This window comes from Diabrotica virgifera, chromosome 7 (assembly GCF_917563875.1).
Source record: "Diabrotica virgifera virgifera chromosome 7, PGI_DIABVI_V3a".
Taxonomy (NCBI): Eukaryota; Metazoa; Arthropoda; class Insecta; order Coleoptera; family Chrysomelidae; genus Diabrotica; species Diabrotica virgifera.
In genome coordinates, this window is record NC_065449.1 from 177,575,859 (window position 1) to 177,589,200 (window position 13,342).

At 35.9% G+C, this 13,342-nt stretch overlaps 1 protein-coding gene across 1 annotated transcript in view; it reads left to right on the top strand.

Annotated features, from left to right (window-relative positions):
- The first annotated feature begins 1,876 nt into the window (after positions 1-1,876).
- The window catches only part of LOC114327907 (uncharacterized), a 906,069-nt gene continuing 894,603 nt past the window's right edge, over positions 1,877-13,342 (top strand). The window contains exon 1 of the mRNA XM_050657044.1: positions 1,877-2,171. The gene's annotated coding sequence lies outside the window, so the exon portion shown is untranslated. The remainder of the gene's footprint in view (positions 2,172-13,342) is intronic.

Below are 13,342 nucleotides of genomic sequence, written 5' to 3' on the forward strand. Positions count from 1 at the left end.
TACATGTTAAAAAGGTGATACAAATTATTTTAACACATTGTTCTGGATATAAACTGTATTACATGCTGTAGACATGATTCTATTGTTCTGAAGCTGTTTTTTTGTGGTATATTATGCAATTTACTATTTTATTGGAAAATAAGCCACAATTTAAGTTAAAAATAGAAATTGGAAGTATAAACGTCAATAAATTTGCTTTTTAACTTAAATTGTGGCTTATTTCCCAATAAAAAAGTAAAAATACATGATGCTATACTCAAAACATTACAGTACCCTATCTCATATTAGGCACACTTGAGGGTCTCATATTAGGAGCAACCACGTGTGAACTTTTTAGTCCATATTTTAAGTTTAGGATTGGTTTTTACGCCACTATAATTGCGTGTTTCTGTAACCAATTTAAGTAGCTATCAACTAATTACTAAGGTGATTTTTTCTCTCTCACCTTAAAAATAAAAATTCAGTTTGAGCTACACCGATTAAAAAACTTTTGACTCGCAAAAAACTTAAAAACTTCACTGACTGGTAATACTAAATCACAGACCCTCGATTTGTTCACAGCCTACTAGAAACACTACCATAGCTAAGTTTTTACCCCAGTCACCAGGCTGCAGCACTTACAAGACTCTAGAGACAGGGGTCTCATATTAGGAACGGGTCTCATAATAGGATCCTTAACCCTATATACATTTACCTATTGATCATTTTTTTGTTTGTTTTTCTTAGAAGTGCTTTGTTACACATATTTATAGTAGGTAGCCAGGATTAATACATAATAATTGTTCTCAGAAATAATTTTACATATTTACTTACACAAAGGATTTTGTTCTCAGAAAACTAATTTTGCCTTACTTACAATATACGGATAAAGTAAGGATTAAGATAAATTATGATTAAGATCAATTATTATTAGGGGATTTGTAAACATAAATTTAGTAAGGGTGGGTTATTTAAATCAACATTGTATTTATAACTCAATGCAACTAGTCAAAAATATTAGGTAAAATCCCGGGGGCGAAACGGTTCGGGTGCGAAACAGTTCGGGGGCGAAACAGCTGGGGACGAAACGGCGGGGGCGAAACGGTCGGGGGCGAAACGTCCGTATCCCTTTACTGAAGACCGTTCACATGCCAACGCGCGTTTTAATGACCCAAAACCGTTCACATGCTAACGCGGGTTTTAGGTTATTAAAACGCTGGTTCTAGGTCAGTAAAATGCGCGTTGGCATGTGAACGGTCTCAAATAAAATGTATGTACATAGTTGTAATCGCGCGTTATAAAAACGCGCGTCAAAAGCCTGTCAAGAGAACGCGGCCTTAGCCCATTCCCCATATCTTCCACGATTTTTGAAAAAACTCACACTCTTTCGTCATGTGGGGATTATTTTGTCCGGGATTTTTTGTGGGGATTTTTTGTCCGGGGATTTTTTGTCCAGGGATAATTTGTGGGGATTTTTGTCCGGGATTATTATTTGTCCTAGCTTCATTTGATACACCAACAATTGTGGTTCAATCCCATATAAACAACACTAAATTTAACATGCCACAAGAAAACACTTTCAGAACCTTGCTATCTTTTTTTAATTTTCGGATAATTATGTGAAGTAAGGCCGTAATAAGTCTGTATTTTGTAATAAATCTAATTCTAGTGTGTAATGTAAGTAATGTGTATCTCTAAACTTTTTGTATTCCACAATTCCATCTCAATGGTAGTGCAGTAATAACTTTTCAACTAACCCTGTAGTTGTACCCGACCGGAGCGCTTTTTAAAAATGCATTTATGCATCTATCGTCTTGCGAACATTCCCATCCTCTCCCCTGTGGATTTGGCAACGGCGCGATCGTGCCAGCGTGCTCTCCAGTTGACAGTCCAATGCGTGCTCCCGACCAAGTAGGGCCGTTGTCTTTAGATCTAGCAGTCTCGAGTATACGAACCCGCGGCCAACTAGATGCGACCGCGAGTGTGTGAAGGCCCAGCCGGTATTGTAGGCAACTAACTTCTTCGGCTTTGGATTATTTTATTTTTATTGTGAGTGAAAACTTTTTGTTCTCCGACTGGTTACGCGTTGTTAGTTTTTATGGTTTTCGTTGGTACTTTCTGTTGTTTTTTTGTGTTGTGGGTGTTTGGTGAACTGTGGTTTTGGTTTTCAACGAAAAGGATACGCATGAATAGTAAGTAGGAATCGTTTGTTGTGGTTAAGGTAAAAAATTGCTTCTAGACGCGGAACGGCCTTCAACACTAAACCTGTGGTTTCTTTTAATTTTTATTAATTTCCGATCTTTTGAAATGCCGCCGGTATTTCTGACAGGAGGTGACAAGTATCCTTCAAAACAAGTTTTCTGTTTAGCTGTTTATTTGCTTATTTTGACAGAAACTTTAAAGAATGTTGTTAATCGGTTTTTCTGTGTATTCACAGAGGACAAAAACTTAACTCATTAAAGAACTTGTTGGCTATAAAATATATGCCAGTTAGGAATGCCATCATACTACAAATCATTTCAGAAGATACATTAGTATTAGGTATACATTTTTATTCTGAAAAACTAGTTTAACACATATTTATAAAAGTTTTTGTGCTATTAATGATATATAAAAAAGTTAAGTAATTTGTGTAAGCTATTTAAAGTAAAATTTTGGTGCACCAAAAGTCAAGTGTTTGAAATAAGGGGAAGTGGCATATCTAGTTTGACGTGCATATCTAAAAAATTGCAGTGCCGTCCATAGCGCAAACATGCCTGCTAAAACAAGTTTTCTGTTTAGCTGTTTATTTGCTTATTTTGACAGAAACTTTAAAGAATGTTGTTAATCGGTTTTTCTGTGTATTCACAGAGGACAAAAACTTAGCTCATTAAAGAACTTGTTGGCTATAAAATATATGCCAGCTAGGAATGCCATCATACTACAAATCATTTCAGAAGATACATTAGTATTAGGTATACATTTTTATTCTGAAAAACTAGTTTAACACATATTTATAAAAGTTTTTGTGCTATTAGTGAAATATAAAAAGTTAAGTAATTTGTGTAAGCTATTTAAAGTAAAATTTTGGTGCACCAAAAGTCAAGTGTTTGAAATAAGGGGAATTGGAGAAACCTATTTTTGACGTGCATATCTAAAAAATTGCAGTGCCGTCCATAGCAGCAAAGATGTCTGCTAAAATTATAATATTATTAAGTAGTTATTTAAATGTTTTGAAGAACATTTTGTTACCAACAAAAGTTAATGGGACATCTTCATTTGTGTAAATTTTTGTGTGTCAGTCATCATTCATCATTCTCTTTGCCTTATCCCTTTGCGGGGTCGGCTTCCCTAATTGCATTTCTCCACACAATTCTATCTTGGGTCATATCAATGTGAATCCCCTTTACCAACATGGCCTGCCTTATCGTCTCCCCCCAGGTCTTCTTTGGTCTTCCTCTTCTACTCCTTCCAGGAATCTGCACTTCAGCTATTCTTCGTATTGGGTGATTAACGTCTCGACGTTGAACATGACCAAACCATCTTAACCTATGCTCTCTCATTTTGGCATCAATTGGTGCCACACCTAGACTTCCCCTAATATACTCATTTCTAATTTTATCCTTCTTTGTCACTCCACTCATCCATCTAAGCATTCTCATTTCCGCCACATGCATTCGTTGTTCCTCTTTCTTTTTCACTGCCCAACATTCAGTTCCGTGCATCATAGCCGGTCTTATGGCTGTTTTATAGAATTTTCCCTTCAGCTTCATTGGAATTTTTCTGTCACACAACACACCACTCGCTTCTTTCCACTTCATCCATCCAGCCCTAATTCTACTGCAAGCATCTCCATCTATTTCTCCATTACTCTGTAATACCGATCCTAGATACTTAAAACTATTGCTTTTCACAATCATTTCACCATCCAAAGATACCATTTTATTTGTAGTAACTCCATCTTTAAATGAACATTCCAAATACTCTGTTTTGTCCTACTAAGTTTTAAACCTTTTTCCTCCAGAGCTTGTCTTCACTGTTCCATTCTTTGTTCTAAGTCTCTTTTACTATTTCCTATTAACACTACATCATCAGCATACATTAGGCACCATGGAATACTACCCTGTAGTTTCGCTGTTATCTGGTCCAAAACTAATGAGAATAAATAAGGACTAATAAGCACCGAGCCTTGGTGCAATCCTACTTTCACCTGAAATTTATCAGTCTCTCCCACACCTGTTCTAACACTAGTCGTTACTCCCTCATACATATCTCTCACAATCTTTACATATTCGCCAGGGACTCCTTTCTTATTGAGTGCCCACCACAGAATCTCTCGAGGAACTCTATCATATGCTTTCTCAAGATCAATGAATACCATATGAGCGTTGGTCTCTTTATTCCTGTATTTTTCCATCAGTTGCCTTACAATGAAAATTGTATCTGTTGTTGATCTGCCCCTGCATAAAGCCAAATTGATTATCGGATATTTCGGTTTCTTCACGTATCCGTCTATCAATTACTCTCTCCCATATTTTCATGGTGTGGCTAAGTAGTTTTATAGCCCTGTAGTTTGTGTATTGTTGTATGTCTCCCTTGTTTTTGTAGACAGGTACTAATATACTGCTTCTCCATTCGTCTGGCATTTGTCCAACTTCCATAATTCTATTAAATAGACCTGCTAGTCAACTTATTCCTGTCTCTCCCAATGCTCTCCATACTTCCCCAGGAATATCATCTGGTCCGACACTTCCTCGTTTGTTATTCTGGTAACCATTGCTGTTACTGTCTCCGTTAACTCCACAGGCTGTCTGTCAAATTCTTCATTTAATAAACTGTCAAAATACTTTCTCCATCTGTTTTTGACATCCTTTTCGTGAATTAGTATTTTATTATTTTCATCTCGGATACATCTAATCTGATTAAAATCTCTCGCTTTCTTTGCTCTCTGTTTGGCTATTTTATATATCTTTGCTTCGCCTTCCCTGGTATCAGTATGTTGATATGTATCACTATGTCAGTATGTCGATTTATTATGTATATGAACTCGACTAACTCTGACACCTTTGTGTGAAATAAGGAAATATGAATGTGGAAGAACTAAGACAATATAGCAACCTTCAACAAAGTAAAACTAACAAATACTTTTTTCTGTAAAAAATATACACAGACACACTTGAAGAGCAATGGTTTGACGATTTCCCTTAGATTAATTACATCGTAGCTAATGAGAAGATGGAAAACCGAAAACCTTATACAAGATAGGAGACTCTATAGTTGCAACTACTACTCAGACCAATTGCTTATTGCTATCAATAGCTACTTAAATGAAAGAAACTATGAGCTTCAGCGGACGATATATAGGTATGTACATGGTACAATACATGTACCTAAAGTATAACTAGTCCAAGAAAAAAGCATAAGGAATCTATTTCAAAACAGATCGTGTCAAAACTAGTCGACAACAATGTAGACATTAAAACATAAAAGAAATACATAAAAAATTTGATAGACAATGCCGCAAACGAAGCAATAAAAGAAATAGACGCACTAGATACAACAAAACCATAAGAAGCAAAAGCGACAGAAGCAACACAAGCAATTGCAACTCATGACCCCACGTTCAGTTGTTTTAAAAAATTTTATGTTATCTTTGGAGAACAATAACTAAAACTTTATTTTTACGAATGTAATAATAATTAAGATTAATAATCAAATAATCCACTTAAAAATAATTTAATTAATACAAAAATATAAACACAGTAGGTACATAATTTAGAGAAGAGCATAATACTTACCTAATAATTAATATTACTTCTACGTTCTTTTTTATTTTCTACGGGGAAAGTTACTTCAGGATATATATTTTCTACGTCGATCGATTCTAAATATTCAGATTCATCAGAATCTTTCAAAAGACAATATGTAAAGCTTCAGATTCTCTATCTATATTATATATTAAGTAATTTTTATTGGGCCAGCTCGACGGAATGTTGAGCGAATGCTCTGTTTTTTTCCATGAACTCTTTTTTTGGTCCATGCAGTTCTGCAGCTTTTTTGGTGAGAGTATTGTATATGTATCACATTTGACATCAAAGTCCCTCCAATAGGGATTGAACTGAAGGACAGTAAAAAATCGTAAGAATATGATTTCATGGGCGCCCATATAATAGTTTTCAGGGGGCCAGACGTGAAAATTTTGCACATTACATTTTGTACACTTTGAGTAACTGTAGATAGTTTAAAACAACCGAAAAGCCAGGGGGGCCACGGCCCCTCCCTTTCCATGTGTAGGGGCGCCTATGTATGATTTGATACTCTGAATACTACAAACTCTGAGTATATTGAGCCTTTATTCTTGTCTGTAGGTATATCTTTTTTACACCCTCCGTTCCTTACTATTTGAATATATTTCATCTGAATACCTCTTCGATCATCAGTTACTTTTCTCAGTACGCAATCTATGAGAAAACCTCGAAAACCCGACGTTTAGGCAGGATTTTTTCCACCCGGAACTTGCGTAAATTCCAAAATTTATGCTTAACCTCTGAGTGGCGCTTTCCTGCCATGGACGTGGATAATAATTTCAGTGAATTCTTAGATAAGCTTATCTGTATCTTCAATAAAGCATTTCATTTAATTGCAATTAAGCCAAAACATCACAAACCCTGGACTACTAAAGGTATCCGAATATCTTCCAAGAATATGCGTTCTCTTCTCTATATCAAAAAATTTACTACCAACGTCTCTATCACTGAATATATCACCAAGTACAGGGCAACCTATCTTAAACTTATAAAATCAGCTAAAAAAGTCTACTACCAGAACCGTCTGGGAAGCTCCAAAAGTGTTGCAAAAGAAACTTGGTCCGGGCTAACTTCACAAATTTTTTTTCGGGCTAACTTCACAAATCCACAAATTTTCGAAAATTTAAAAAAACTCTTGCTATATTGTTTGTCCATCGTTTGTCCATGTTTGTCCACCACATAATTTTTTTTGTCCACCCTCTGAAACAACCCCCTGTTAATTGTAATTATTTTTTTATTTCTTAATTCGGGCTAACTTCACGTTCTCTTAAATGGGCATTTAAACGTTAATTCGGGTGCAGAATCACAACTAAGCGTTTGTCCACCCCTTTGCAGCGTTTGTCCAACCCCCCCATTAATTGTAATTATTTTTTTATTTCTTAATTCAGGCTAACTTCACGTCCATTTAAACGTGTATTTTTAAAGTTAATTCGGGTGAATAATCACAACTACCCGTTTGTCCACCCCTTCGCAGCGTTTGTCCAGCCCCTTAAAGTGCGAAACAACCCCCTCGTTAATTGTATAACCTAATTATTTTTTTAATTCTTAATTCGGGCTAACTTCAAATTCTCTTAAATAGGTATTTAAACGTTAATTCGGGTGCAGAATCACAACTACCCGTTTGTCCACCCCTTCGCAGCGTTTGTCCAACCCGTTAAAGTGCGAAACAACCCCCTCGTTAATCCTAATTATTTTTTAATTTCTTTATTCGGGCTAACTTCACGTTCTCTTAAATGGGCATTTAAACGTTAATTCGGGTGCACAATCACAACTGCCCGTTTGTCCACCCCTTCGCAGCGTTTGTCCAACCCCTTAAAGTGCGAAACAACCCCCCTGTTAATTGTAATTATTTTTTATTTCTTTATTCGGGCTAACTTCACGTTCTCTTAAATGGGCATTTAAACGTTAATTCGGGTGCAGAATCTAAACTACCCGTTTGTCCACCCCTTCGCAGCGTTTGTCCAACCCCTTAAAGTGCGAAACAACCCCCTCGTTAATTGTAATAATTTTTTTATTTCTTTATTCGGGCTAACTTCACGTTCTCTTAAATGGGCATTTAAACGTTAATTCGGGTGCAGAATTACAACTACCCGTTTGTCCACCCCTTCGCAGCGTTTGTCCAACCCCTTAAAGTGTGAAACAACCCCCCTGTTAATTGTAATTATTTTTTTATTTCTTAATTCGGGCTAGCCTCACGTTCCCTTAAATGGGCATTTAAACGTTAATTCGGGTGCAGAATCACAACTACTCGTTTGTCCACCCCTTCGCAGCGTTTGTCCAGCCCCTTAAAGTGCGAAACAACCCCCTAGTTAATTGTAATTATTTTTTTATTTCTTTATTCGGGCTAACTTCACGTTCTCTTAAATGGGCATTTAAACGTTAATTCGGGTGCAGAATCACAACTGCCTGTTTGTCCACCCTTTCGCAGCGTTTGTCCAACCACTTAAAGTGCGAAACAACCCCCCTGTTAATTGTAATTATTTTTTTATTTCTTAATTCGGGCTAGCTTCACGTTCCCTTAAATGGGCATTTAAACGTTAATTCGGGTGCAGAATCACAACTACTCGTTTGTCCACCCCTTCGCAGCGTTTGTCCAACCCCTTAAAGTGCGAAACAACCCCCTCGTTAATTGTAACGCACGGGTATTACGCAACGGTTAACCATTGTAACGGTTGTTTCGCACTTTAAGGGGCTGGACAAACGCTGCGAAGGGGTGGACAAACGGGTAGTTGTGATTCTTCACCCGAATTAACTTTAAAATACACGTTTAAAGGGACGTGAAGTTAGCCCGAATTAAGAAATAAAAAAATAATTACAATTAACAGGGGGGTTGTTTCGCACTTTAAGGGGTTGGACAAACGCTGCAAAGGGGTGGACAAACGCTTAGTTGTTATTGTGCACCCGAATTAACGTTTAAATGCCCATTTAAGAGAACGTGAAGTTAGCCCGAATTAAGAAATAAAAAAATAATCACAATTAACAGGGGGTTGTTTCAGAGGGTGGACAAAAAAAATTATGTGGTGGACAAACATGGACAAACAATATAGCAAGAGTTTTTTTAAATTATAGAAAATTTGTGAAGTTAGCCCGAAAAAAAATTTTGTTAATAAAAAAAAATTGATGGGTGGACTAACGAAATAACATGGTGGACAAACATGGACAATCGAATGGCATCGATCACATTTTTTTTGCTGCGAAGGGGTGGACAAACGGGTAGTTGTGATTCTGCACCTGAATTAACGTTTAAATGCCCATTTAAGAGAGCGTGAAGTTAGCCCGAATAAAGAAATAAAAAAAAAATTACAATTAACGAGGGGGTTGTTTCGCACTTTAAGGGGTTGGACAAACGCTGCGAAGGTGTGGACAAACGGGTAGTTGTGATTCGACACCCGAATTAACGTTTAAATGCCCATTTAAGGGAACGTGAAGCTAGCCCGAATTAGGAAATAAAAAAATAATTGCAATTAACAGGGGGGTTGTTTCGCACTTTAAGGGGTTGGACAAACGCTGCAAAGGGGTCGACAAACGCTTAGTTGTGATTCTGCACCCGAATTAACGTTTAAATGCTCATATAAGAGAACGTGAAGTTAGCCCGAATAAAGAAATAAAAAAATAATTACACTTGACGAGGGGGTTGTTTCGCACTTTAAGGGGTTGGACAAACGCTGCGAAGGAGTGGACAGACGGGTAGTTGTGATTCTGCACCCGAATTAACGTTTAAATACATATTTGAGAGAACTTGAAGTTAGCCCGAATTAAGAATTAAAAAAATAATTACAATTAACGAGTGGGTTGTTTCGCACTTTAAGGGGCTGGACAAACGCTGCGAAGGGGTGGACAAACGGGTAGTTGTGATTCTTCACCCGAATTAACTTTAAAATACACGTTTAAACGGACGTGAAGTTAGCCTGAATTAAGAAATAAAAAAATAATTACAATTAACAGGGGGGTTGTTTCGCACTTTAAGGGGTTGGACAAACGCTGCGAAGGAGTGGACAAACGGGTAGTTGTGATTCTGCACCCGAATTAACGTTTAAATACATATTTGAGAGAACTTGAAGTTAGCCCGAATTAAGAATTAAAAAAATAATTACAATTAACGAGTGGGTTGTTTCGCACTTTATGGGGCTGGACAAACGCTGCGAAGGGGTGGACAAACGGGTAGTTATGATTCTTCACCCGATTTAACTTTAAAATACACGTTTAAAAGGATGTGAAGTTAGCCCGAATTAAGAAATAAAAAAATAATTACAATTAACAGGGGGTTGTTTCAGAGGGTGGACAAAAAAAATTATGTGGTGGACAAACATGGACAAACGATGGACAAACAATATAGCAAGAGTTTTTTTAAATTTTCGAAAATTTGTGGATTTGTGAAGTTAGCCCGAAAAAAAATTTTTGTTTATAAAAAAGAATTGATGGGTGGACTAACGAAATAAAATGGTGGACAAACGTGGACAATCAATGGACAAACGAATGGCATCAATCGCATTTTTTTTCCCGACTTTTTCGGGCTAACTTCACGGAGCTTCGTTATGGTCTTCCTTTTTGGGGTTCTGGTACAGCTGCCCAATTCGATGATATTTTCAAATTACAAAAAAGAGCAATAAGATATCTGTTTGGCCTCAGAAGAACAACACATTGCAGAAGTTATTTCAAAGATCACGGAATTTTAACCCTTCCATCTTTGTATATTTTAGAAATTGTTTGCTTAATTCGTAAAAAAACATCTACATGTCTTTCCACCAAGACCTAATCATGACTACTTCACGAGAAATTCTACGTTTGACGTCTATTTGCCGACCCCGTCCTCGGAGTTAGTAAAGAAATCGATATTATATTCCGCAAAAAAAATGTACAACCATCTCCCCCTACCACTAAAATCGGCACCATCTTTCCACAAATTCCGTAAACTGACAAAAGCCTACCTGTCTGAAAGACCATATTATTCAGTAGAAGATTTTTTTAGTCAATAACTAAGAAATTACAGTACCCTTTGCACAAGTAGTATTTTTATTATTTTTTTATCTATATTTGGGTGTCATATGCAGCAGCTTAACTTTTTAACTGTTTAACTTTTAAACCTTTTTTTATTAATTATTCGGTACACTATGCATTTGCAATTTATTTAAATTTTTGCAATTGATTATTTCTGTTTTAACTTCATTGTTATTATTATTATTATTTAAATATATTGACGATTTATGTAGTTTTAGTAAATTGGATTGTTACTGTTTTGTTTTTGTGACTATTTATAAGCTTTGTCGATAAAATTGTAAAATTTTTCATGCCAATAAAGCATATTTCTATTCTATTCTATAATAAGTAATAGGGTAGGGGATAGTACACAACCCTGTTTGACTCCATTTTTTAGTTTTTTGCTTGGCTATTTATTTGCTTATTTTGACAGAAACTTTAAAGAATGTTGTTAATTGGATTTCTGTGCATTCGTGTATACGTAGACGATCAGAGGACAAAAACTTAACTCATTAAAGAACTTGTCGGCTGTAAAATATAATATGCCAGCTAGGAATGCCTTCATACTACAAATCAGTTCAGAAGATACATTAGTAGTTACATTTTTTCATGAAAAACTAGTTTTGAATTTAAAAAAAGTTAATGATTTGTGTAAGCTATTTAGTAAAATTTTTAGGCGTCAAAAGTCAGGTGTTTGTTAAAAAGAGTAATAATTACAGTGCCGTTTAATGCAGCAAGCATGCCTGCTGAAACTGTAATATTATTTATTTAATATTTTTGACGAAAATTTTGTTACAAAACAAAAATTAATGAACTGCATCCTAATTTGTGTAGATTTAAACACTCGTATATGAACTCGACTGATACCAGGACTTGCTGAAACCTTTGTGAGAAACAAGCAAATGAAAGAAGTTAGAGAATTAGTGTCCATCAACAACCTAAAACATGCTAAAACTGACAAATACCATTTTCCGCAAAACATATAGGTACACAAACACACTTGGAGTGCACGAGTTTGACCATGAGAAGATGGAAAATCTTTTACTAGATACGAAACTCTTATAGTTGCAGCTACTACTCAGACCAGTTGCTTAAGTATAACAACAACACGCATAGGTTCTGGATAGATGGAGATTTGTAAGTTTTTACTTTTGAATTAGTTTTGACTTCTTAATCCTTTCATTGCTGACGAAATATACCTAACGCGATCTGGGTGTTAATTCAATTTTTAGCGGGTCGCCTGCAGTTTCTCAACTGTCATCACAATACGCCTAACTTCACGCGTAACTTTGACACCAGAATTATAAAAAAAAATATGCATTGAAATCCAGATCCCGTAATTTTTTGAGCATTATTTGAGTGAGTACAAAGACATATGTACATATTTTTTTTTTGTAATTTTACACCTTGAATTTACCGTGCACCGTAGACTCTACCGATAAGGTAGAGTCGTGTTGAGAAACTGCAACGTGCCCATTTTTCGCTGAATTTACATTGTAGTGTTTTGGTCGAGATGTAGCCAGTGGCGGCTCGTGGTAATTTAAGGAGGGTGTTCAATTAAAGAATGTAATTATACAAATGGTGAATAAGCGCCGCAGGCGAAAAATTTTTGGGGCCTCGCCAAAAGATGTTCTGTAAAATGAAACCTATCTTTGACCCGATTAGTCAGGATGTCACACACTTTTTTTGTTTTGTGCAGATACCTACTGAATGATGGCGCTTTTTCGGTGGTGAAGGTGGAGGCAGAAGTTACGAATATTGAAATGGCTTTGTCAAAAGGGTTTAAAAATCCGTTTATTTTAACGGCATCCAAAGACCGAGATTAAAATTATAGTTTTATTCTTTGAAAATACTAAACATGGAAAACAAAATAAAGAATGTAGTTTATCACACCCGCATAATCACGAAGTTTTTCTATATTGTTCAACTTTAAAACAATGTTTAAACTTTTTGTTTCTTATTGCACATTCTTGTACCAAGTTTATCTCCGGCCAAGTTAGTCCATTCTTTTTATAAGAAGTCGATTTTCAAAACTATTTGCATTTTATTTTATAAACTTCACTGAATAAGGCTTCATCCTAAAAAAAAACTACCTACCGATATTGTATTTAATAAAATCCCACAACAGAAAATGCCAAACTGTGAATCAAAACGCTCCGCCCCGGTCTCTGTGTGCAGTGCACAAATCGTCCATGTTTTAAGATAGGAGAATCGCTGGTTCACGGATTTAAGAACTCTCGTTCTTCTATAGGGTTACTGTATAGTGGCTGGGTTCAATTTGAATTCTGCACTTACCACGTGCATCTAGCGTAGCGGTGTTGTGCAAATAAATTATGAGATTAATAAATACAGTTATATTTTAATGATACTATGATATTTATGAGATTTAAGAAAAATATTTTAATGATATTTATGAGATTTTTAAAAATATGTATTTTAATGAAATTTGATTGGGTGTTCACTGCACAAGTGAACCAATGGAGAAACCGTCCCTGGATGTAGCTGGAATTGCTTCATCCATAATATGAATCTAAACTGACGCTATAATAAATTCTGACAAAGTCGAACAAATACTAACCTCTACTCTAAACGAATGTTGT